The following is an 18,647-nucleotide window of genomic DNA, read 5'->3' as shown; positions in this document are numbered from 1 at the left end:
GGACTCCTCAGGTCCGTCGTTTCCGTAGTGTAGCGGTTATCACGTCTGCTTCACACGCAGAAGGTCCCCGGTTCGATCCCGGGCGGGAACAGTATTTTCCTGCCTATGTCGTATTGTCCTCCAATGAGCCACGTCGTGTGTGGATCTGCTGCATGTCCCTTCGTTTGCAAGTACCACATTTATTGAATTTTTTAGTTACGATGGCAACATCACTATAAGTCGTCTGTGAAGTAAGGTGCACACAAGCAGTTTCCGTGGTGTAGCGGTTATCACGTCTGCCTAACACGCAGAAGGTCCCCGGTTCGATCCCGGGCGGAAACACTTTTTCATCACTTTAAGCAAGACGTACTAACATGCATCTGCTACCATCTGTACCCGAAACCTTCGTAATCGCCTTCACGCGTCGGACCCGAGTGTCAATTGCTCACATCGAATAAGAAATTCATTTGATATTGACGGCGAGCTTTTTGCGCTGACTCAGCCACTGACGTGCGATCACTTTGCACAAAACGCTAGGGCTCGTCCGGGATTTGAACCCGGGACCTCCTGCACCCTAAGCAGGAATCATACCCCTAGACCAACGAGCCCTGTGACACGGCGAATGCCAATTATTCCAGTCCCTCGATGTCGTCCAGGGTGCCCTGGAAGTCTCGTGTACGCTGGCGGGATGGGGGCGGCGCGAATTCCTGCGGTCGGCGGCCTTCCTGGGCTATTGGTACCTTCATGTAGAGCTGCCGCTGGGCTCGCACTGCCTGCTGCTGAGAAAGTGATTGCTTTTGCTGATATGACTTGCAATAACGACTGCGCGAAACGCCGCTATCTCGTTAGGGGTGCTACGGCAGACACCCTCTCGAGCACCCCGAAGACTTCTTGAGCCCTCGGCTGTGATGGGTTCCAGGCTGACAAAGGAACTGTCGTGTGTGCATTCGCGGACGAGAGAAAGTCTGAGGCAAGTTCGAGTGAACAAGGATGGACTCCTCAGGTCCGTCGTTTCCGTAGTGTAGCGGTTATCACGTCTGCTTCACACGCAGAAGGTCCCCGGTTCGATCCCGGGCGGGAACAGTATTTTCCTGCCTATGTCGTATTGTCCTCCAATGAGCCACGTCGTGTGTGGATCTGCTGCATGTCCCTTCGTTTGCAAGTACCACATTTATTGAATTTTTTAGTTACGATGGCAACATCACTATAAGTCGTCTGTGAAGTAAGGTGCACACAAGCAGTTTCCGTGGTGTAGCGGTTATCACGTCTGCCTAACACGCAGAAGGTCCCCGGTTCGATCCCGGGCGGAAACACCTTTTCATCACTTTAAGCAAGACGTACTAACATGCATCTGCTACCATCTGTACCCGAAACCTTCGTAATCGCCTTCACGCGTCGGACCCGAGTGTCAATTGCTCACATCGAATAAGAAATTCATTTGATATTGACGGCGAGCTTTTTGCGCTGACTCAGCCACTGACGTGCGATCACTTTGCACAAAACGCTAGGGCTCGTCCGGGATTTGAACCCGGGACCTCCTGCACCCTAAGCAGGAATCATACCCCTAGACCAACGAGCCCTGTGACACGGCGAATGCCAATTATTCCAGTCCCTCGATGTCGTCCAGGGTGCCCTGGAAGTCTCGTGTACGCTGGCGGGATGGGGGCGGCGCGAATTCCTGCGGTCGGCGGCCTTCCTGGGCTATTGGTACCTTCATGTAGAGCTGCCGCTGGGCTCGCACTGCCTGCTGCTGAGAAAGTGATTGCTTTTGCTGATATGACTTGCAATAACGACTGCGCGAAACGCCGCTATCTCGTTAGGGGTGCTACGGCAGACACCCTCTCGAGCACCCCGAAGACTTCTTGAGCCCTCGGCTGTGATGGGTTCCAGGCTGACAAAGGAACTGTCGTGTGTGCATTCGCGGACGAGAGAAAGTCTGAGGCAAGTTCGAGTGAACAAGGATGGACTCCTCAGGTCCGTCGTTTCCGTAGTGTAGCGGTTATCACGTCTGCTTCACACGCAGAAGGTCCCCGGTTCGATCCCGGGCGGGAACAGTATTTTCCTGCCTATGTCGTATTGTCCTCCAATGAGCCACGTCGTGTGTGGATCTGCTGCATGTCCCTTCGTTTGCAAGTACCACATTTATTGAATTTTTTAGTTACGATGGCAACATCACTATAAGTCGTCTGTGAAGTAAGGTGCACACAAGCAGTTTCCGTGGTGTAGCGGTTATCACGTCTGCCTAACACGCAGAAGGTCCCCGGTTCGATCCCGGGCGGAAACACTTTTTCATCACTTTAAGCAAGACGTACTAACATGCATCTGCTACCATCTGTACCCGAAACCTTCGTAATCGCCTTCACGCGTCGGACCCGAGTGTCAATTGCTCACATCGAATAAGAAATTCATTTGATATTGACGGCGAGCTTTTTGCGCTGACTCAGCCACTGACGTGCGATCACTTTGCACAAAACGCTAGGGCTCGTCCGGGATTTGAACCCGGGACCTCCTGCACCCTAAGCAGGAATCATACCCCTAGACCAACGAGCCCTGTGACACGGCGAATGCCAATTATTCCAGTCCCTCGATGTCGTCCAGGGTGCCCTGGAAGTCTCGTGTACGCTGGCGGGATGGGGGCGGCGCGAATTCCTGCGGTCGGCGGCCTTCCTGGGCTATTGGTACCTTCATGTAGAGCTGCCGCTGGGCTCGCACTGCCTGCTGCTGAGAAAGTGATTGCTTTTGCTGATATGACTTGCAATAACGACTGCGCGAAACGCCGCTATCTCGTTAGGGGTGCTACGGCAGACACCCTCTCGAGCACCCCGAAGACTTCTTGAGCCCTCGGCTGTGATGGGTTCCAGGCTGACAAAGGAACTGTCGTGTGTGCATTCGCGGACGAGAGAAAGTCTGAGGCAAGTTCGAGTGAACAAGGATGGACTCCTCAGGTCCGTCGTTTCCGTAGTGTAGCGGTTATCACGTCTGCTTCACACGCAGAAGGTCCCCGGTTCGATCCCGGGCGGGAACAGTATTTTCCTGCCTATGTCGTATTGTCCTCCAATGAGCCACGTCGTGTGTGGATCTGCTGCATGTCCCTTCGTTTGCAAGTACCACATTTATTGAATTTTTTAGTTACGATGGCAACATCACTATAAGTCGTCTGTGAAGCAAGGTGCACACAAGCAGTTTCCGTGGTGTAGCGGTTATCACGTCTGCCTAACACGCAGAAGGTCCCCGGTTCGATCCCGGGCGGAAACACTTTTTCATCACTTTAAGCAAGACGTACTAACATGCATCTGCTACCATCTGTACCCGAAACCTTCGTAATCGCCTTCACGCGTCGGACCCGAGTGTCAATTGCTCACATCGAATAAGAAATTCATTTGATATTGACGGCGAGCTTTTTGCGCTGACTCAGCCACTGACGTGCGATCACTTTGCACAAAACGCTAGGGCTCGTCCGGGATTTGAACCCGGGACCTCCTGCACCCTAAGCAGGAATCATACCCCTAGACCAACGAGCCCTGTGACACGGCGAATGCCAATTATTCCAGTCCCTCGATGTCGTCCAGGGTGCCCTGGAAGTCTCGTGTACGCTGGCGGGATGGGGGCGGCGCGAATTCCTGCGGTCGGCGGCCTTCCTGGGCTATTGGTACCTTCATGTAGAGCTGCCGCTGGGCTCGCACTGCCTGCTGCTGAGAAAGTGATTGCTTTTGCTGATATGACTTGCAATAACGACTGCGCGAAACGCCGCTATCTCGTTAGGGGTGCTACGGCAGACACCCTCTCGAGCACCCCGAAGACTTCTTGCGCCCTCGGCTGTGATGGGTTCCAGGCTGACAAAGGAACTGTCGTGTGTGCATTCGCGGACGAGAGAAAGTCTGAGGCAAGTTCGAGTGAACAAGGATGGACTCCTCAGGTCCGTCGTTTCCGTAGTGTAGCGGTTATCACGTCTGCTTCACACGCAGAAGGTCCCCGGTTCGATCCCGGGCGGGAACAGTATTTTCCTGCCTATGTCGTATTGTCCTCCAATGAGCCACGTCGTGTGTGGTTCTGCTGCATGTCCCTTCGGTTGCAAGTACCACATATATTGAATTTTTTAGTTACGATGGCAACATCACTATAAGTCGTCTGTGAAGAAAGGTGCACACAAGCAGTTTCTGTGGTGTAGCGGTTATCACGTCTGCCTAACACGCAGAAGGTCCCCGGTTCGATCCCGGGCGGAAACACTTTTTCATCACTTTAAGCAAGACGTACTAACATGCATCTGCTACCATCTGTACCCGAAACCTTCGTAATCGCCTTCACGCGTCGGACCCGAGTGTCAATTGCTCACATCGAATAAGAAATTCATTTGATATTGACGGCGAGCTTTTTGCGCTGACTCAGCCACTGACGTGCGATCACTTTGCACAAAACGCTAGGGCTCGTCCGGGATTTGAACCCGGGACCTCCTGCACCCTAAGCGGGAATCATACCCCTAGACCAACGAGCCCTGTGACACGGCGAATGCCAATTATTCCAGTCCCTCGATGTCGTCCAGGGTGCCCTGGAAGTCTCGTGTACGCTGGCGGGATGGGGGCGGCGCGAATTCCTGCGGTCGGCGGCCTTCCTGGGCTATTGGTACCTTCATGTAGAGCTGCCGCTGGGCTCGCACTGCCTGCTGCTGAGAAAGTGATTGCTTTTGCTGATATGACTTGCAATAACGACTGCGCGAAACGCCGCTATCTCGTTAGGGGTGCTACGGCAGACACCCTCTCGAGCACCCCGAAGACTTCTTGAGCCCTCGGCTGTGATGGGTTCCAGGCTGACAAAGGAACTGTCGTGTGTGCATTCGCGGACGAGAGAAAGTCTGAGGCAAGTTCGAGTGAACAAGGATGGACTCCTCAGGTCCGTCGTTTCCGTAGTGTAGCGGTTATCACGTCTGCTTCACACGCAGAAGGTCCCCGGTTCGATCCCGGGCGGGAACAGTATTTTCCTGCCTATGTCGTATTGTCCTCCAATGAGCCACGTCGTGTGTGGATCTGCTGCATGTCCCTTCGTTTGCAAGTACCACATTTATTGAATTTTTTAGTTACGATGGCAACATCACTATAAGTCGTCTGTGAAGTAAGGTGCACACAAGCAGTTTCCGTGGTGTAGCGGTTATCACGTCTGCCTAACACGCAGAAGGTCCCCGGTTCGATCCCGGGCGGAAACACTTTTTCATCACTTTAAGCAAGACGTACTAACATGCATCTGCTACCATCTGTACCCGAAACCTTCGTAATCGCCTTCACGCGTCGGACCCGAGTGTCAATTGCTCACATCGAATAAGAAATTCATTTGATATTGACGGCGAGCTTTTTGCGCTGACTCAGCCACTGACGTGCGATCACTTTGCACAAAACGCTCGGGCTCGTCCGGGATTTGAACCCGGGACCTCCTGCACCCTAAGCAGGAATCATACCCCTAGACCAACGAGCCCTGTGACACGGCGAATGCCAATTATTCCAGTCCCTCGATGTCGTCCAGGGTGCCCTGGAAGTCTCGTGTACGCTGGCGGGATGGGGGCGGCGCGAATTCCTGCGGTCGGCGGCCTTCCTGGGCTATTGGTACCTTCATGTAGAGCTGCCGCTGGGCTTGCACTGCCTGCTGCTGAGAAAGTGATTGCTTTTGCTGATATGACTTGCAATAACGACTGCGCGAAACGCCGCTATCTCGTTAGGGGTGCTACGGCAGACACCCTCTCGAGCACCCCGAAGACTTCTTGAGCCCTCGGCTGTGATGGGTTCCAGGCTGACAAAGGAACTGTCGTGTGTGCATTCGCGGACGAGAGAAAGTCTGAGGCAAGTTCGAGTGAACAAGGATGGACTCCTCAGGTCCGTCGTTTCCGTAGTGTAGCGGTTATCACGTCTGCTTCACACGCAGAAGGTCCCCGGTTCGATCCCGGGCGGGAACAGTATTTTCCTGCCTATGTCGTATTGTCCTCCAATGAGCCACGTCGTGTGTGGATCTGCTGCATGTCCCTTCGTTTGCAAGTACCACATTTATTGAATTTTTTAGTTACGATGGCAACATCACTATAAGTCGTCTGTGAAGCAAGGTGCACACAAGCAGTTTCCGTGGTGTAGCGGTTATCACGTCTGCCTAACACGCAGAAGGTCCCCGGTTCGATCCCGGGCGGAAACACTTTTTCATCACTTTAAGCAAGACGTACTAACATGCATCTGCTACCATCTGTACCCGAAACCTTCGTAATCGCCTTCACGCGTCGGACCCGAGTGTCAATTGCTCACATCGAATAAGAAATTCATTTGATATTGACGGCGAGCTTTTTGCGCTGACTCAGCCACTGACGTGCGATCACTTTGCACAAAACGCTAGGGCTCGTCCGGGATTTGAACCCGGGACCTCCTGCACCCTAAGCAGGAATCATACCCCTAGACCAACGAGCCCTGTGACACGGCGAATGCCAATTATTCCAGTCCCTCGATGTCGTCCAGGGTGCCCTGGAAGTCTCGTGTACGCTGGCGGGATGGGGGCGGCGCGAATTCCTGCGGTCGGCGGCCTTCCTGGGCTATTGGTACCTTCATGTAGAGCTGCCGCTGGGCTCGCACTGCCTGCTGCTGAGAAAGTGATTGCTTTTGCTGATATGACTTGCAATAACGACTGCGCGAAACGCCGCTATCTCGTTAGGGGTGCTACGGCAGACACCCTCTCGAGCACCCCGAAGACTTCTTGCGCCCTCGGCTGTGATGGGTTCCAGGCTGACAAAGGAACTGTCGTGTGTGCATTCGCGGACGAGAGAAAGTCTGAGGCAAGTTCGAGTGAACAAGGATGGACTCCTCAGGTCCGTCGTTTCCGTAGTGTAGCGGTTATCACGTCTGCTTCACACGCAGAAGGTCCCCGGTTCGATCCCGGGCGGGAACAGTATTTTCCTGCCTATGTCGTATTGTCCTCCAATGAGCCACGTCGTGTGTGGTTCTGCTGCATGTCCCTTCGGTTGCAAGTACCACATTTATTGAATTTTTTAGTTACGATGGCAACATCACTATAAGTCGTCTGTGAAGAAAGGTGCACACAAGCAGTTTCCGTGGTGTAGCGGTTATCACGTCTGCCTAACACGCAGAAGGTCCCCGGTTCGATCCCGGGCGGAAACACTTTTTCATCACTTTAAGCAAGACGTACTAACATGCATCTGCTACCATCTGTACCCGAAACCTTCGTAATCGCCTTCACGCGTCGGACCCGAGTGTCAATTGCTCACATCGAATAAGAAATTCATTTGATATTGACGGCGAGCTTTTTGCGCTGACTCAGCCACTGACGTGCGATCACTTTGCACAAAACGCTAGGGCTCGTCCGGGATTTGAACCCGGGACCTCCTGCACCCTAAGCAGGAATCATACCCCTAGACCAACGAGCCCTGTGACACGGCGAATGCCAATTATTCCAGTCCCTCGATGTCGTCCAGGGTGCCCTGGAAGTCTCGTGTACGCTGGCGGGATGGGAGCGGCGCGAATTCCTGCGGTCGGCGGCCTTCCTGGGCTATTGGTACCTTCATGTAGAGCTGCCGCTGGGCTCGCACTGCCTGCTGCTGAGAAAGTGATTGCTTTTGCTGATATGACTTGCAATAACGACTGCGCGAAACGCCGCTATCTCGTTAGGGGTGCTACGGCAGACACCCTCTCGAGCACCCCGAAGACTTCTTGCGCCCTCGGCTGTGATGGGTTGCAGGCTGACAAAGGAACTGTCGTGTGTGCATTCGCGGACGAGAGAAAGTCTGAGGCAAGTTCGAGTGAACAAGGATGGACTCCTCAGGTCCGTCGTTTCCGTAGTGTAGCGGTTATCACGTCTGCTTCACACGCAGAAGGTCCCCGGTTCGATCCCGGGCGGGAACAGTATTTTCCTGCCTATGTCGTATTGTCCTCCAATGAGCCACGTCGTGTGTGGTTCTGCTGCATGTCCCTTCGGTTGCAAGTACCACATATATTGAATTTTTTAGTTACGATGGCAACATCACTATAAGTCGTCTGTGAAGAAAGGTGCACACAAGCAGTTTCTGTGGTGTAGCGGTTATCACGTCTGCCTAACACGCAGAAGGTCCCCGGTTCGATCCCGGGCGGAAACACTTTTTCATCACTTTAAGCAAGACGTACTAACATGCATCTGCTACCATCTGTACCCGAAACCTTCGTAATCGCCTTCACGCGTCGGACCCGAGTGTCAATTGCTCACATCGAATAAGAAATTCATTTGATATTGACGGCGAGCTTTTTGCGCTGACTCAGCCACTGACGTGCGATCACTTTGCACAAAACGCTAGGGCTCGTCCGGGATTTGAACCCGGGACCTCCTGCACCCTAAGCGGGAATCATACCCCTAGACCAACGAGCCCTGTGACACGGCGAATGCCAATTATTCCAGTCCCTCGATGTCGTCCAGGGTGCCCTGGAAGTCTCGTGTACGCTGGCGGGATGGGGGCGGCGCGAATTCCTGCGGTCGGCGGCCTTCCTGGGCTATTGGTACCTTCATGTAGAGCTGCCGCTGGGCTCGCACTGCCTGCTGCTGAGAAAGTGATTGCTTTTGCTGATATGACTTGCAATAACGACTGCGCGAAACGCCGCTATCTCGTTAGGGGTGCTACGGCAGACACCCTCTCGAGCACCCCGAAGACTTCTTGAGCCCTCGGCTGTGATGGGTTCCAGGCTGACAAAGGAACTGTCGTGTGTGCATTCGCGGACGAGAGAAAGTCTGAGGCAAGTTCGAGTGAACAAGGATGGACTCCTCAGGTCCGTCGTTTCCGTAGTGTAGCGGTTATCACGTCTGCTTCACACGCAGAAGGTCCCCGGTTCGATCCCGGGCGGGAACAGTATTTTCCTGCCTATGTCGTATTGTCCTCCAATGAGCCACGTCGTGTGTGGATCTGCTGCATGTCCCTTCGTTTGCAAGTACCACATTTATTGAATTTTTTAGTTACGATGGCAACATCACTATAAGTCGTCTGTGAAGTAAGGTGCACACAAGCAGTTTCCGTGGTGTAGCGGTTATCACGTCTGCCTAACACGCAGAAGGTCCCCGGTTCGATCCCGGGCGGAAACACTTTTTCATCACTTTAAGCAAGACGTACTAACATGCATCTGCTACCATCTGTACCCGAAACCTTCGTAATCGCCTTCACGCGTCGGACCCGAGTGTCAATTGCTCACATCGAATAAGAAATTCATTTGATATTGACGGCGAGCTTTTTGCGCTGACTCAGCCACTGACGTGCGATCACTTTGCACAAAACGCTCGGGCTCGTCCGGGATTTGAACCCGGGACCTCCTGCACCCTAAGCAGGAATCATACCCCTAGACCAACGAGCCCTGTGACACGGCGAATGCCAATTATTCCAGTCCCTCGATGTCGTCCAGGGTGCCCTGGAAGTCTCGTGTACGCTGGCGGGATGGGGGCGGCGCGAATTCCTGCGGTCGGCGGCCTTCCTGGGCTATTGGTACCTTCATGTAGAGCTGCCGCTGGGCTCGCACTGCCTGCTGCTGAGAAAGTGATTGCTTTTGCTGATATGACTTGCAATAACGACTGCGCGAAACGCCGCTATCTCGTTAGGGGTGCTACGGCAGACACCCTCTCGAGCACCCCGAAGACTTCTTGCGCCCTCGGCTGTGATGGGTTCCAGGCTGACAAAGGAACTGTCGTGTGTGCATTCGCGGACGAGAGAAAGTCTGAGGCAAGTTCGAGTGAACAAGGATGGACTCCTCAGGTCCGTCGTTTCCGTAGTGTAGCGGTTATCACGTCTGCTTCACACGCAGAAGGTCCCCGGTTCGATCCCGGGCGGGAACAGTATTTTCCTGCCTATGTCGTGTTGTCCTCCAATGAGCCACGTCGTGTGTGGTTCTGCTGCATGTCCCTTCGGTTGCAAGTACCACATTTATTGAATTTTTTAGTTACGATGGCAACATCACTATAAGTCGTCTGTGAAGAAAGGTGCACACAAGCAGTTTCCGTGGTGTAGCGGTTATCACGTCTGCCTAACACGCAGAAGGTCCCCGGTTCGATCCCGGGCGGAAACACTTTTTCATCACTTTAAGCAAGACGTACTAACATGCATCTGCTACCATCTGTACCCGAAACCTTCGTAATCGCCTTCACGCGTCGGACCCGAGTGTCAATTGCTCACATCGAATAAGAAATTCATTTGATATTGACGGCGAGCTTTTTGCGCTGACTCAGCCACTGACGTGCGATCACTTTGCACAAAACGCTAGGGCTCGTCCGGGATTTGAACCCGGGACCTCCTGCACCCTAAGCAGGAATCATACCCCTAGACCAACGAGCCCTGTGACACGGCGAATGCCAATTATTCCAGTCCCTCGATGTCGTCCAGGGTGCCCTGGAAGTCTCGTGTACGCTGGCGGGATGGGGGCGGCGCGAATTCCTGCGGTCGGCGGCCTTCCTGGGCTATTGGTACCTTCATGTAGAGCTGCCGCTGGGCTCGCACTGCCTGCTGCTGAGAAAGTGATTGCTTTTGCTGATATGACTTGCAATAACGACTGCGCGAAACGCCGCTATCTCGTTAGGGGTGCTACGGCAGACACCCTCTCGAGCACCCCGAAGACTTCTTGCGCCCTCGGCTGTGATGGGTTCCAGGCTGACAAAGGAACTGTCGTGTGTGCATTCGCGGACGAGAGAAAGTCTGAGGCAAGTTCGAGTGAACAAGGATGGACTCCTCAGGTCCGTCGTTTCCGTAGTGTAGCGGTTATCACGTCTGCTTCACACGCAGAAGGTCCCCGGTTCGATCCCGGGCGGGAACAGTATTTTCCTGCCTATGTCGTATTGTCCTCCAATGAGCCACGTCGTGTGTGGTTCTGCTGCATGTCCCTTCGGTTGCAAGTACCACATTTATTGAATTTTTTAGTTACGATGGCAACATCACTATAAGTCGTCTGTGAAGAAAGGTGCACACAAGCAGTTTCCGTGGTGTAGCGGTTATCACGTCTGCCTAACACGCAGAAGGTCCCCGGTTCGATCCCGGGCGGAAACACTTTTTCATCACTTTAAGCAAGACGTACTAACATGCATCTGCTACCATCTGTACCCGAAACCTTCGTAATCGCCTTCACGCGTCGGACCCGAGTGTCAATTGCTCACATCGAATAAGAAATTCATTTGATATTGACGGCGAGCTTTTTGCGCTGACTCAGCCACTGACGTGCGATCACTTTGCACAAAACGCTAGGGCTCGTCCGGGATTTGAACCCGGGACCTCCTGCACCCTAAGCAGGAATCATACCCCTAGACCAACGAGCCCTGTGACACGGCGAATGCCAATTATTCCAGTCCCTCGATGTCGTCCAGGGTGCCCTGGAAGTCTCGTGTACGCTGGCGGGATGGGGGCGGCGCGAATTCCTGCGGTCGGCGGCCTTCCTGGGCTATTGGTACCTTCATGTAGAGCTGCCGCTGGGCTCGCACTGCCTGCTGCTGAGAAAGTGATTGCTTTTGCTGATATGACTTGCAATAACGACTGCGCGAAACGCCGCTATCTCGTTAGGGGTGCTACGGCAGACACCCTCTCGAGCACCCCGAAGACTTCTTGCGCCCTCGGCTGTGATGGGTTCCAGGCTGACAAAGGAACTGTCGTGTGTGCATTCGCGGACGAGAGAAAGTCTGAGGCAAGTTCGAGTGAACAAGGATGGACTCCTCAGGTCCGTCGTTTCCGTAGTGTAGCGGTTATCACGTCTGCTTCACACGCAGAAGGTCCCCGGTTCGATCCCGGGCGGGAACAGTATTTTCCTGCCTATGTCGTATTGTCCTCCAATGAGCCACGTCGTGTGTGGTTCTGCTGCATGTCCCTTCGGTTGCAAGTACCACATTTATTGAATTTTTTAGTTACGATGGCAACATCACTATAAGTCGTCTGTGAAGAAAGGTGCACACAAGCAGTTTCCGTGGTGTAGCGGTTATCACGTCTGCCTAACACGCAGAAGGTCCCCGGTTCGATCCCGGGCGGAAACACTTTTTCATCACTTTAAGCAAGACGTACTAACATGCATCTGCTACCATCTGTACCCGAAACCTTCGTAATCGCCTTCACGCGTCGGACCCGAGTGTCAATTGCTCACATCGAATAAGAAATTCATTTGATATTGACGGCGAGCTTTTTGCGCTGACTCAGCCACTGACGTGCGATCACTTTGCACAAAACGCTAGGGCTCGTCCGGGATTTGAACCCGGGACCTCCTGCACCCTAAGCAGGAATCATACCCCTAGACCAACGAGCCCTGTGACACGGCGAATGCCAATTATTCCAGTCCCTCGATGTCGTCCAGGGTGCCCTGGAAGTCTCGTGTACGCTGGCGGGATGGGGGCGGCGCGAATTCCTGCGGTCGGCGGCCTTCCTGGGCTATTGGTACCTTCATGTAGAGCTGCCGCTGGGCTCGCACTGCCTGCTGCTGAGAAAGTGATTGCTTTTGCTGATATGACTTGCAATAACGACTGCGCGAAACGCCGCTATCTCGTTAGGGGTGCTACGGCAGACACCCTCTCGAGCACCCCGAAGACTTCTTGCGCCCTCGGCTGTGATGGGTTCCAGGCTGACAAAGGAACTGTCGTGTGTGCATTCGCGGACGAGAGAAAGTCTGAGGCAAGTTCGAGTGAACAAGGATGGACTCCTCAGGTCCGTCGTTTCCGTAGTGTAGCGGTTATCACGTCTGCTTCACACGCAGAAGGTCCCCGGTTCGATCCCGGGCGGGAACAGTATTTTCCTGCCTATGTCGTATTGTCCTCCAATGAGCCACGTCGTGTGTGGTTCTGCTGCATGTCCCTTCGGTTGCAAGTACCACATTTATTGAATTTTTTAGTTACGATGGCAACATCACTATAAGTCGTCTGTGAAGAAAGGTGCACACAAGCAGTTTCCGTGGTGTAGCGGTTATCACGTCTGCCTAACACGCAGAAGGTCCCCGGTTCGATCCCGGGCGGAAACACTTTTTCATCACTTTAAGCAAGACGTACTAACATGCATCTGCTACCATCTGTACCCGAAACCTTCGTAATCGCCTTCACGCGTCGGACCCGAGTGTCAATTGCTCACATCGAATAAGAAATTCATTTGATATTGACGGCGAGCTTTTTGCGCTGACTCAGCCACTGACGTGCGATCACTTTGCACAAAACGCTAGGGCTCGTCCGGGATTTGAACCCGGGACCTCCTGCACCCTAAGCAGGAATCATACCCCTAGACCAACGAGCCCTGTGACACGGCGAATGCCAATTATTCCAGTCCCTCGATGTCGTCCAGGGTGCCCTGGAAGTCTCGTGTACGCTGGCGGGATGGGGGCGGCGCGAATTCCTGCGGTCGGCGGCCTTCCTGGGCTATTGGTACCTTCATGTAGAGCTGCCGCTGGGCTCGCACTGCCTGCTGCTGAGAAAGTGATTGCTTTTGCTGATATGACTTGCAATAACGACTGCGCGAAACGCCGCTATCTCGTTAGGGGTGCTACGGCAGACACCCTCTCGAGCACCCCGCTGGGCTCGCACTGCCTGCTGCTGAGAAAGTGATTGCTTTTGCTGATATGACTTGCAATAACGACTGCGCGAAACGCCGCTATCTCGTTAGGGGTGCTACGGCAGACACCCTCTCGAGCACCCCGAAGACTTCTTGCGCCCTCGGCTGTGATGGGTTCCAGGCTGACAAAGGAACTGTCGTGTGTGCATTCGCGGACGAGAGAAAGTCTGAGGCAAGTTCGAGTGAACAAGGATGGACTCCTCAGGTCCGTCGTTTCCGTAGTGTAGCGGTTATCACGTCTGCTTCACACGCAGAAGGTCCCCGGTTCGATCCCGGGCGGGAACAGTATTTTCCTGCCTATGTCGTATTGTCCTCCAATGAGCCACGTCGTGTGTGGTTCTGCTGCATGTCCCTTCGGTTGCAAGTACCACATTTATTGAATTTTTTAGTTACGATGGCAACATCACTATAAGTCGTCTGTGAAGAAAGGTGCACACAAGCAGTTTCCGTGGTGTAGCGGTTATCACGTCTGCCTAACACGCAGAAGGTCCCCGGTTCGATCCCGGGCGGAAACACTTTTTCATCACTTTAAGCAAGACGTACTAACATGCATCTGCTACCATCTGTACCCGAAACCTTCGTAATCGCCTTCACGCGTCGGACCCGAGTGTCAATTGCTCACATCGAATAAGAAATTCATTTGATATTGACGGCGAGCTTTTTGCGCTGACTCAGCCACTGACGTGCGATCACTTTGCACAAAACGCTAGGGCTCGTCCGGGATTTGAACCCGGGACCTCCTGCACCCTAAGCAGGAATCATACCCCTAGACCAACGAGCCCTGTGACACGGCGAATGCCAATTATTCCAGTCCCTCGATGTCGTCCAGGGTGCCCTGGAAGTCTCGTGTACGCTGGCGGGATGGGGGCGGCGCGAATTCCTGCGGTCGGCGGCCTTCCTGGGCTATTGGTACCTTCATGTAGAGCTGCCGCTGGGCTCGCACTGCCTGCTGCTGAGAAAGTGATTGCTTTTGCTGATATGACTTGCAATAACGACTGCGCGAAACGCCGCTATCTCGTTAGGGGTGCTACGGCAGACACCCTCTCGAGCACCCCGCTGGGCTCGCACTGCCTGCTGCTGAGAAAGTGATTGCTTTTGCTGATATGACTTGCAATAACGACTGCGCGAAACGCCGCTATCTCGTTAGGGGTGCTACGGCAGACACCCTCTCGAGCACCCCGAAGACTTCTTGCGCCCTCGGCTGTGATGGGTTCCAGGCTGACAAAGGAACTGTCGTGTGTGCATTCGCGGACGAGAGAAAGTCTGAGGCAAGTTCGAGTGAACAAGGATGGACTCCTCAGGTCCGTCGTTTCCGTAGTGTAGCGGTTATCACGTCTGCTTCACACGCAGAAGGTCCCCGGTTCGATCCCGGGCGGGAACAGTATTTTCCTGCCTATGTCGTATTGTCCTCCAATGAGCCACGTCGTGTGTGGTTCTGCTGCATGTCCCTTCGGTTGCAAGTACCACATTTATTGAATTTTTTAGTTACGATGGCAACATCACTATAAGTCGTCTGTGAAGAAAGGTGCACACAAGCAGTTTCCGTGGTGTAGCGGTTATCACGTCTGCCTAACACGCAGAAGGTCCCCGGTTCGATCCCGGGCGGAAACACTTTTTCATCACTTTAAGCAAGACGTACTAACATGCATCTGCTACCATCTGTACCCGAAACCTTCGTAATCGCCTTCACGCGTCGGACCCGAGTGTCAATTGCTCACATCGAATAAGAAATTCATTTGATATTGACGGCGAGCTTTTTGCGCTGACTCAGCCACTGACGTGCGATCACTTTGCACAAAACGCTAGGGCTCGTCCGGGATTTGAACCCGGGACCTCCTGCACCCTAAGCAGGAATCATACCCCTAGACCAACGAGCCCTGTGACACGGCGAATGCCAATTATTCCAGTCCCTCGATGTCGTCCAGGGTGCCCTGGAAGTCTCGTGTACGCTGGCGGGATGGGGGCGGCGCGAATTCCTGCGGTCGGCGGCCTTCCTGGGCTATTGGTACCTTCATGTAGAGCTGCCGCTGGGCTCGCACTGCCTGCTGCTGAGAAAGTGATTGCTTTTGCTGATATGACTTGCAATAACGACTGCGCGAAACGCCGCTATCTCGTTAGGGGTGCTACGGCAGACACCCTCTCGAGCACCCCGAAGACTTCTTGCGCCCTCGGCTGTGATGGGTTCCAGGCTGACAAAGGAACTGTCGTGTGTGCATTCGCGGACGAGAGAAAGTCTGAGGCAAGTTCGAGTGAACAAGGATGGACTCCTCAGGTCCGTCGTTTCCGTAGTGTAGCGGTTATCACGTCTGCTTCACACGCAGAAGGTCCCCGGTTCGATCCCGGGCGGGAACAGTATTTTCCTGCCTATGTCGTATTGTCCTCCAATGAGCCACGTCGTGTGTGGTTCTGCTGCATGTCCCTTCGGTTGCAAGTACCACATTTATTGAATTTTTTAGTTACGATGGCAACATCACTATAAGTCGTCTGTGAAGAAAGGTGCACACAAGCAGTTTCCGTGGTGTAGCGGTTATCACGTCTGCCTAACACGCAGAAGGTCCCCGGTTCGATCCCGGGCGGAAACACTTTTTCATCACTTTAAGCAAGACGTACTAACATGCATCTGCTACCATCTGTACCCGAAACCTTCGTAATCGCCTTCACGCGTCGGACCCGAGTGTCAATTGCTCACATCGAATAAGAAATTCATTTGATATTGACGGCGAGCTTTTTGCGCTGACTCAGCCACTGACGTGCGATCACTTTGCACAAAACGCTAGGGCTCGTCCGGGATTTGAACCCGGGACCTCCTGCACCCTAAGCAGGAATCATACCCCTAGACCAACGAGCCCTGTGACACGGCGAATGCCAATTATTCCAGTCCCTCGATGTCGTCCAGGGTGCCCTGGAAGTCTCGTGTACGCTGGCGGGATGGGGGCGGCGCGAATTCCTGCGGTCGGCGGCCTTCCTGGGCTATTGGTACCTTCATGTAGAGCTGCCGCTGGGCTCGCACTGCCTGCTGCTGAGAAAGTGATTGCTTTTGCTGATATGACTTGCAATAACGACTGCGCGAAACGCCGCTATCTCGTTAGGGGTGCTACGGCAGACACCCTCTCGAGCACCCCGAAGACTTCTTGCGCCCTCGGCTGTGATGGGTTCCAGGCTGACAAAGGAACTGTCGTATGTGCATTCGCGGACGAGAGAAAGTCTGAGGCAAGTTCGAGTGAACAAGGATGGACTCCTCAGGTCCGTCGTTTCCGTAGTGTAGCGGTTATCACGTCTGCTTCACACGCAGAAGGTCCCCGGTTCGATCCCGGGCGGGAACAGTATTTTCCTGCCTATGTCGTATTGTCCTCCAATGAGCCACGTCGTGTGTGGTTCTGCTGCATGTCCCTTCGGTTGCAAGTACCACATTTATTGAATTTTTTAGTTACGATGGCAACATCACTATAAGTCGTCTGTGAAGAAAGGTGCACACAAGCAGTTTCCGTGGTGTAGCGGTTATCACGTCTGCCTAACACGCAGAAGGTCCCCGGTTCGATCCCGGGCGGAAACACTTTTTCATCACTTTAAGCAAGACGTACTAACATGCATCTGCTACCATCTGTACCCGAAACCTTCGTAATCGCCTTCACGCGTCGGACCCGAGTGTCAATTGCTCACATCGAATAAGAAATTCATTTGATATTGACGGCGAGCTTTTTGCGCTGACTCAGCCACTGACGTGCGATCACTTTGCACAAAACGCTAAGGCTCGTCCGGGATTTGAACCCGGGACCTCCTGCACCCTAAGCAGGAATCATACCCCTAGACCAACGAGCCCTGTGACACGGCGAATGCCAATTATTCCAGTCCCTCGATGTCGTCCAGGGTGCCCTGGAAGTCTCGTGTACGCTGGCGGGATGGGGGCGGCGCGAATTCCTGCGGTCGGCGGCCTTCCTGGGCTATTGGTACCTTCATGTAGAGCTGCCGCTGGGCTCGCACTGCCTGCTGCTGAGAAAGTGATTGCTTTTGCTGATATGACTTGCAATAACGACTGCGCGAAACGCCGCTATCTCGTTAGGGGTGCTACGGCAGACACCCTCTCGAGCACCCCGAAGACTTCTTGCGCCCTCGGCTGTGATGGGTTCCAGGCTGACAAAGGAACTGTCGTGTGTGCATTCGCGGACGAGAGAAAGTCTGAGGCAAGTTCGAGTGAACAAGGATGGACTCCTCAGGTCCGTCGTTTCCGTAGTGTAGCGGTTATCACGTCTGCTTCACACGCAGAAGGTCCCCGGTTCGATCCCGGGCGGGAACAGTATTTTCCTGCCTATGTCGTATTGTCCTCCAATGAGCCACGTCGTGTGTGGTTCTGCTGCATGTCCCTTCGGTTGCAAGTACCACATTTATTGAATTTTTTAGTTACGATGGCAACATCACTATAAGTCGTCTGTGAAGAAAGGTGCACACAAGCAGTTTCCGTGGTGTAGCGGTTATCACGTCTGCCTAACACGCAGAAGGTCCCCGGTTCGATCCCGGGCGGAAACACTTTTTCATCACTTTAAGCAAGACGTACTAACATGCATCTGCTACCATCTGTACCCGAAACCTTCGTAATCGCCTTCACGCGTCGGACCCGAGTGTCAATTGCTCACATCGAATAAGAAATTCATTTGATATTGACGGCGAGCTTTTTGCGCTGACTCAGCCACTGACGTGCGATCACTTTGCACAAAACGCTAGGGCTCGTCCGGGATTTGAACCCGGGACCTCCTGCACCCTAAGCAGGAATCATACCCCTAGACCAACGAGCCCTGTGACACGGCGAATGCCAATTATTCCAGTCCCTCGATGTCGTCCAGGGTGCCCTGGAAGTCTCGTGTACGCTGGCGGGATGGGGGCGGCGCGAATTCCTGCGGTCGGCGGCCTTCCTGGGCTATTGGTACCTTCATGTAGAGCTGCCGCTGGGCTCGCACTGCCTGCTGCTGAGAAAGTGATTGCTTTTGCTGATATGACTTGCAATAACGACTGCGCGAAACGCCGCTATCTCGTTAGGGGTGCTACGGCAGACACCCTCTCGAGCACCCCGAAGACTTCTTGCGCCCTCGGCTGTGATGGGTTCCAGGCTGACAAAGGAACTGTCGTG

At 53.8% G+C, this 18,647-nt stretch overlaps 57 non-coding genes across 57 annotated transcripts; 38 read left to right on the top strand and 19 right to left on the bottom strand.

The window, feature by feature from the left end:
- The first annotated feature begins 18 nt into the window (after nt 1-18).
- On the top strand, nt 19-91 carry Trnav-cac. Its single transcript has one exon. It is a non-coding gene; the product is annotated as a tRNA-Val (tRNA).
- Nucleotides 92-248: 157 nt separating this feature from the next.
- On the top strand, nt 249-321 carry Trnav-aac. The gene has a single exon. It is a non-coding gene; the product is annotated as a tRNA-Val (tRNA).
- Nucleotides 322-515: 194 nt separating this feature from the next.
- Trnap-agg lies at nt 516-587 on the bottom strand. The gene has a single exon. It is a non-coding gene; the product is annotated as a tRNA-Pro (tRNA).
- A 402-nt stretch (nt 588-989) lies between these two features.
- Nucleotides 990-1,062, top strand: Trnav-cac. Its single transcript has one exon. It is a non-coding gene; the product is annotated as a tRNA-Val (tRNA).
- Nucleotides 1,063-1,219: 157 nt separating this feature from the next.
- Trnav-aac lies at nt 1,220-1,292 on the top strand. Its single transcript has one exon. It is a non-coding gene; the product is annotated as a tRNA-Val (tRNA).
- A 194-nt stretch (nt 1,293-1,486) lies between these two features.
- Trnap-agg lies at nt 1,487-1,558 on the bottom strand. The gene has a single exon. It is a non-coding gene; the product is annotated as a tRNA-Pro (tRNA).
- Nucleotides 1,559-1,960: 402 nt separating this feature from the next.
- On the top strand, nt 1,961-2,033 carry Trnav-cac. The gene has a single exon. It is a non-coding gene; the product is annotated as a tRNA-Val (tRNA).
- A 157-nt stretch (nt 2,034-2,190) lies between these two features.
- On the top strand, nt 2,191-2,263 carry Trnav-aac. The gene has a single exon. It is a non-coding gene; the product is annotated as a tRNA-Val (tRNA).
- A 194-nt stretch (nt 2,264-2,457) lies between these two features.
- Nucleotides 2,458-2,529, bottom strand: Trnap-agg. Its single transcript has one exon. It is a non-coding gene; the product is annotated as a tRNA-Pro (tRNA).
- Nucleotides 2,530-2,931: 402 nt separating this feature from the next.
- On the top strand, nt 2,932-3,004 carry Trnav-cac. Its single transcript has one exon. It is a non-coding gene; the product is annotated as a tRNA-Val (tRNA).
- A 157-nt stretch (nt 3,005-3,161) lies between these two features.
- Nucleotides 3,162-3,234, top strand: Trnav-aac. The gene has a single exon. It is a non-coding gene; the product is annotated as a tRNA-Val (tRNA).
- Nucleotides 3,235-3,428: 194 nt separating this feature from the next.
- Trnap-agg lies at nt 3,429-3,500 on the bottom strand. The gene has a single exon. It is a non-coding gene; the product is annotated as a tRNA-Pro (tRNA).
- Nucleotides 3,501-3,902: 402 nt separating this feature from the next.
- Nucleotides 3,903-3,975, top strand: Trnav-cac. The gene has a single exon. It is a non-coding gene; the product is annotated as a tRNA-Val (tRNA).
- A 157-nt stretch (nt 3,976-4,132) lies between these two features.
- Nucleotides 4,133-4,205, top strand: Trnav-aac. The gene has a single exon. It is a non-coding gene; the product is annotated as a tRNA-Val (tRNA).
- Nucleotides 4,206-4,399: 194 nt separating this feature from the next.
- On the bottom strand, nt 4,400-4,471 carry Trnap-agg. The gene has a single exon. It is a non-coding gene; the product is annotated as a tRNA-Pro (tRNA).
- Nucleotides 4,472-4,873: 402 nt separating this feature from the next.
- Trnav-cac lies at nt 4,874-4,946 on the top strand. Its single transcript has one exon. It is a non-coding gene; the product is annotated as a tRNA-Val (tRNA).
- A 157-nt stretch (nt 4,947-5,103) lies between these two features.
- Nucleotides 5,104-5,176, top strand: Trnav-aac. The gene has a single exon. It is a non-coding gene; the product is annotated as a tRNA-Val (tRNA).
- Nucleotides 5,177-5,370: 194 nt separating this feature from the next.
- On the bottom strand, nt 5,371-5,442 carry Trnap-agg. Its single transcript has one exon. It is a non-coding gene; the product is annotated as a tRNA-Pro (tRNA).
- Nucleotides 5,443-5,844: 402 nt separating this feature from the next.
- Nucleotides 5,845-5,917, top strand: Trnav-cac. The gene has a single exon. It is a non-coding gene; the product is annotated as a tRNA-Val (tRNA).
- A 157-nt stretch (nt 5,918-6,074) lies between these two features.
- On the top strand, nt 6,075-6,147 carry Trnav-aac. The gene has a single exon. It is a non-coding gene; the product is annotated as a tRNA-Val (tRNA).
- A 194-nt stretch (nt 6,148-6,341) lies between these two features.
- On the bottom strand, nt 6,342-6,413 carry Trnap-agg. Its single transcript has one exon. It is a non-coding gene; the product is annotated as a tRNA-Pro (tRNA).
- Nucleotides 6,414-6,815: 402 nt separating this feature from the next.
- Nucleotides 6,816-6,888, top strand: Trnav-cac. The gene has a single exon. It is a non-coding gene; the product is annotated as a tRNA-Val (tRNA).
- Nucleotides 6,889-7,045: 157 nt separating this feature from the next.
- Trnav-aac lies at nt 7,046-7,118 on the top strand. The gene has a single exon. It is a non-coding gene; the product is annotated as a tRNA-Val (tRNA).
- A 194-nt stretch (nt 7,119-7,312) lies between these two features.
- Trnap-agg lies at nt 7,313-7,384 on the bottom strand. The gene has a single exon. It is a non-coding gene; the product is annotated as a tRNA-Pro (tRNA).
- Nucleotides 7,385-7,786: 402 nt separating this feature from the next.
- Nucleotides 7,787-7,859, top strand: Trnav-cac. The gene has a single exon. It is a non-coding gene; the product is annotated as a tRNA-Val (tRNA).
- Nucleotides 7,860-8,016: 157 nt separating this feature from the next.
- On the top strand, nt 8,017-8,089 carry Trnav-aac. The gene has a single exon. It is a non-coding gene; the product is annotated as a tRNA-Val (tRNA).
- Nucleotides 8,090-8,283: 194 nt separating this feature from the next.
- On the bottom strand, nt 8,284-8,355 carry Trnap-agg. The gene has a single exon. It is a non-coding gene; the product is annotated as a tRNA-Pro (tRNA).
- Nucleotides 8,356-8,757: 402 nt separating this feature from the next.
- Nucleotides 8,758-8,830, top strand: Trnav-cac. Its single transcript has one exon. It is a non-coding gene; the product is annotated as a tRNA-Val (tRNA).
- A 157-nt stretch (nt 8,831-8,987) lies between these two features.
- Nucleotides 8,988-9,060, top strand: Trnav-aac. Its single transcript has one exon. It is a non-coding gene; the product is annotated as a tRNA-Val (tRNA).
- A 194-nt stretch (nt 9,061-9,254) lies between these two features.
- Nucleotides 9,255-9,326, bottom strand: Trnap-agg. The gene has a single exon. It is a non-coding gene; the product is annotated as a tRNA-Pro (tRNA).
- Nucleotides 9,327-9,728: 402 nt separating this feature from the next.
- On the top strand, nt 9,729-9,801 carry Trnav-cac. Its single transcript has one exon. It is a non-coding gene; the product is annotated as a tRNA-Val (tRNA).
- A 157-nt stretch (nt 9,802-9,958) lies between these two features.
- Nucleotides 9,959-10,031, top strand: Trnav-aac. The gene has a single exon. It is a non-coding gene; the product is annotated as a tRNA-Val (tRNA).
- A 194-nt stretch (nt 10,032-10,225) lies between these two features.
- On the bottom strand, nt 10,226-10,297 carry Trnap-agg. Its single transcript has one exon. It is a non-coding gene; the product is annotated as a tRNA-Pro (tRNA).
- Nucleotides 10,298-10,699: 402 nt separating this feature from the next.
- Nucleotides 10,700-10,772, top strand: Trnav-cac. Its single transcript has one exon. It is a non-coding gene; the product is annotated as a tRNA-Val (tRNA).
- A 157-nt stretch (nt 10,773-10,929) lies between these two features.
- On the top strand, nt 10,930-11,002 carry Trnav-aac. The gene has a single exon. It is a non-coding gene; the product is annotated as a tRNA-Val (tRNA).
- A 194-nt stretch (nt 11,003-11,196) lies between these two features.
- Trnap-agg lies at nt 11,197-11,268 on the bottom strand. The gene has a single exon. It is a non-coding gene; the product is annotated as a tRNA-Pro (tRNA).
- A 402-nt stretch (nt 11,269-11,670) lies between these two features.
- Trnav-cac lies at nt 11,671-11,743 on the top strand. The gene has a single exon. It is a non-coding gene; the product is annotated as a tRNA-Val (tRNA).
- A 157-nt stretch (nt 11,744-11,900) lies between these two features.
- Nucleotides 11,901-11,973, top strand: Trnav-aac. The gene has a single exon. It is a non-coding gene; the product is annotated as a tRNA-Val (tRNA).
- Nucleotides 11,974-12,167: 194 nt separating this feature from the next.
- Nucleotides 12,168-12,239, bottom strand: Trnap-agg. Its single transcript has one exon. It is a non-coding gene; the product is annotated as a tRNA-Pro (tRNA).
- A 402-nt stretch (nt 12,240-12,641) lies between these two features.
- Trnav-cac lies at nt 12,642-12,714 on the top strand. The gene has a single exon. It is a non-coding gene; the product is annotated as a tRNA-Val (tRNA).
- Nucleotides 12,715-12,871: 157 nt separating this feature from the next.
- Nucleotides 12,872-12,944, top strand: Trnav-aac. The gene has a single exon. It is a non-coding gene; the product is annotated as a tRNA-Val (tRNA).
- Nucleotides 12,945-13,138: 194 nt separating this feature from the next.
- Trnap-agg lies at nt 13,139-13,210 on the bottom strand. The gene has a single exon. It is a non-coding gene; the product is annotated as a tRNA-Pro (tRNA).
- Nucleotides 13,211-13,737: 527 nt separating this feature from the next.
- Trnav-cac lies at nt 13,738-13,810 on the top strand. The gene has a single exon. It is a non-coding gene; the product is annotated as a tRNA-Val (tRNA).
- Nucleotides 13,811-13,967: 157 nt separating this feature from the next.
- Trnav-aac lies at nt 13,968-14,040 on the top strand. The gene has a single exon. It is a non-coding gene; the product is annotated as a tRNA-Val (tRNA).
- A 194-nt stretch (nt 14,041-14,234) lies between these two features.
- Trnap-agg lies at nt 14,235-14,306 on the bottom strand. The gene has a single exon. It is a non-coding gene; the product is annotated as a tRNA-Pro (tRNA).
- A 527-nt stretch (nt 14,307-14,833) lies between these two features.
- On the top strand, nt 14,834-14,906 carry Trnav-cac. Its single transcript has one exon. It is a non-coding gene; the product is annotated as a tRNA-Val (tRNA).
- Nucleotides 14,907-15,063: 157 nt separating this feature from the next.
- On the top strand, nt 15,064-15,136 carry Trnav-aac. Its single transcript has one exon. It is a non-coding gene; the product is annotated as a tRNA-Val (tRNA).
- Nucleotides 15,137-15,330: 194 nt separating this feature from the next.
- Nucleotides 15,331-15,402, bottom strand: Trnap-agg. The gene has a single exon. It is a non-coding gene; the product is annotated as a tRNA-Pro (tRNA).
- A 402-nt stretch (nt 15,403-15,804) lies between these two features.
- On the top strand, nt 15,805-15,877 carry Trnav-cac. Its single transcript has one exon. It is a non-coding gene; the product is annotated as a tRNA-Val (tRNA).
- Nucleotides 15,878-16,034: 157 nt separating this feature from the next.
- Trnav-aac lies at nt 16,035-16,107 on the top strand. Its single transcript has one exon. It is a non-coding gene; the product is annotated as a tRNA-Val (tRNA).
- A 194-nt stretch (nt 16,108-16,301) lies between these two features.
- On the bottom strand, nt 16,302-16,373 carry Trnap-agg. The gene has a single exon. It is a non-coding gene; the product is annotated as a tRNA-Pro (tRNA).
- A 402-nt stretch (nt 16,374-16,775) lies between these two features.
- Trnav-cac lies at nt 16,776-16,848 on the top strand. Its single transcript has one exon. It is a non-coding gene; the product is annotated as a tRNA-Val (tRNA).
- A 157-nt stretch (nt 16,849-17,005) lies between these two features.
- Trnav-aac lies at nt 17,006-17,078 on the top strand. The gene has a single exon. It is a non-coding gene; the product is annotated as a tRNA-Val (tRNA).
- Nucleotides 17,079-17,272: 194 nt separating this feature from the next.
- On the bottom strand, nt 17,273-17,344 carry Trnap-agg. The gene has a single exon. It is a non-coding gene; the product is annotated as a tRNA-Pro (tRNA).
- A 402-nt stretch (nt 17,345-17,746) lies between these two features.
- Trnav-cac lies at nt 17,747-17,819 on the top strand. The gene has a single exon. It is a non-coding gene; the product is annotated as a tRNA-Val (tRNA).
- A 157-nt stretch (nt 17,820-17,976) lies between these two features.
- On the top strand, nt 17,977-18,049 carry Trnav-aac. The gene has a single exon. It is a non-coding gene; the product is annotated as a tRNA-Val (tRNA).
- A 194-nt stretch (nt 18,050-18,243) lies between these two features.
- Trnap-agg lies at nt 18,244-18,315 on the bottom strand. Its single transcript has one exon. It is a non-coding gene; the product is annotated as a tRNA-Pro (tRNA).
- Between the last annotated feature and the right edge of the window lie 332 nt (nt 18,316-18,647).

Source organism: Schistocerca americana, chromosome 2, assembly GCF_021461395.2.
Source record: "Schistocerca americana isolate TAMUIC-IGC-003095 chromosome 2, iqSchAmer2.1, whole genome shotgun sequence".
Classification (NCBI taxonomy): domain Eukaryota; kingdom Metazoa; phylum Arthropoda; class Insecta; order Orthoptera; family Acrididae; genus Schistocerca; species Schistocerca americana.
The sequence above is the reverse complement of the archived record's forward strand: the minus strand, read 5'-3'. Positions and strand labels throughout refer to the sequence as shown.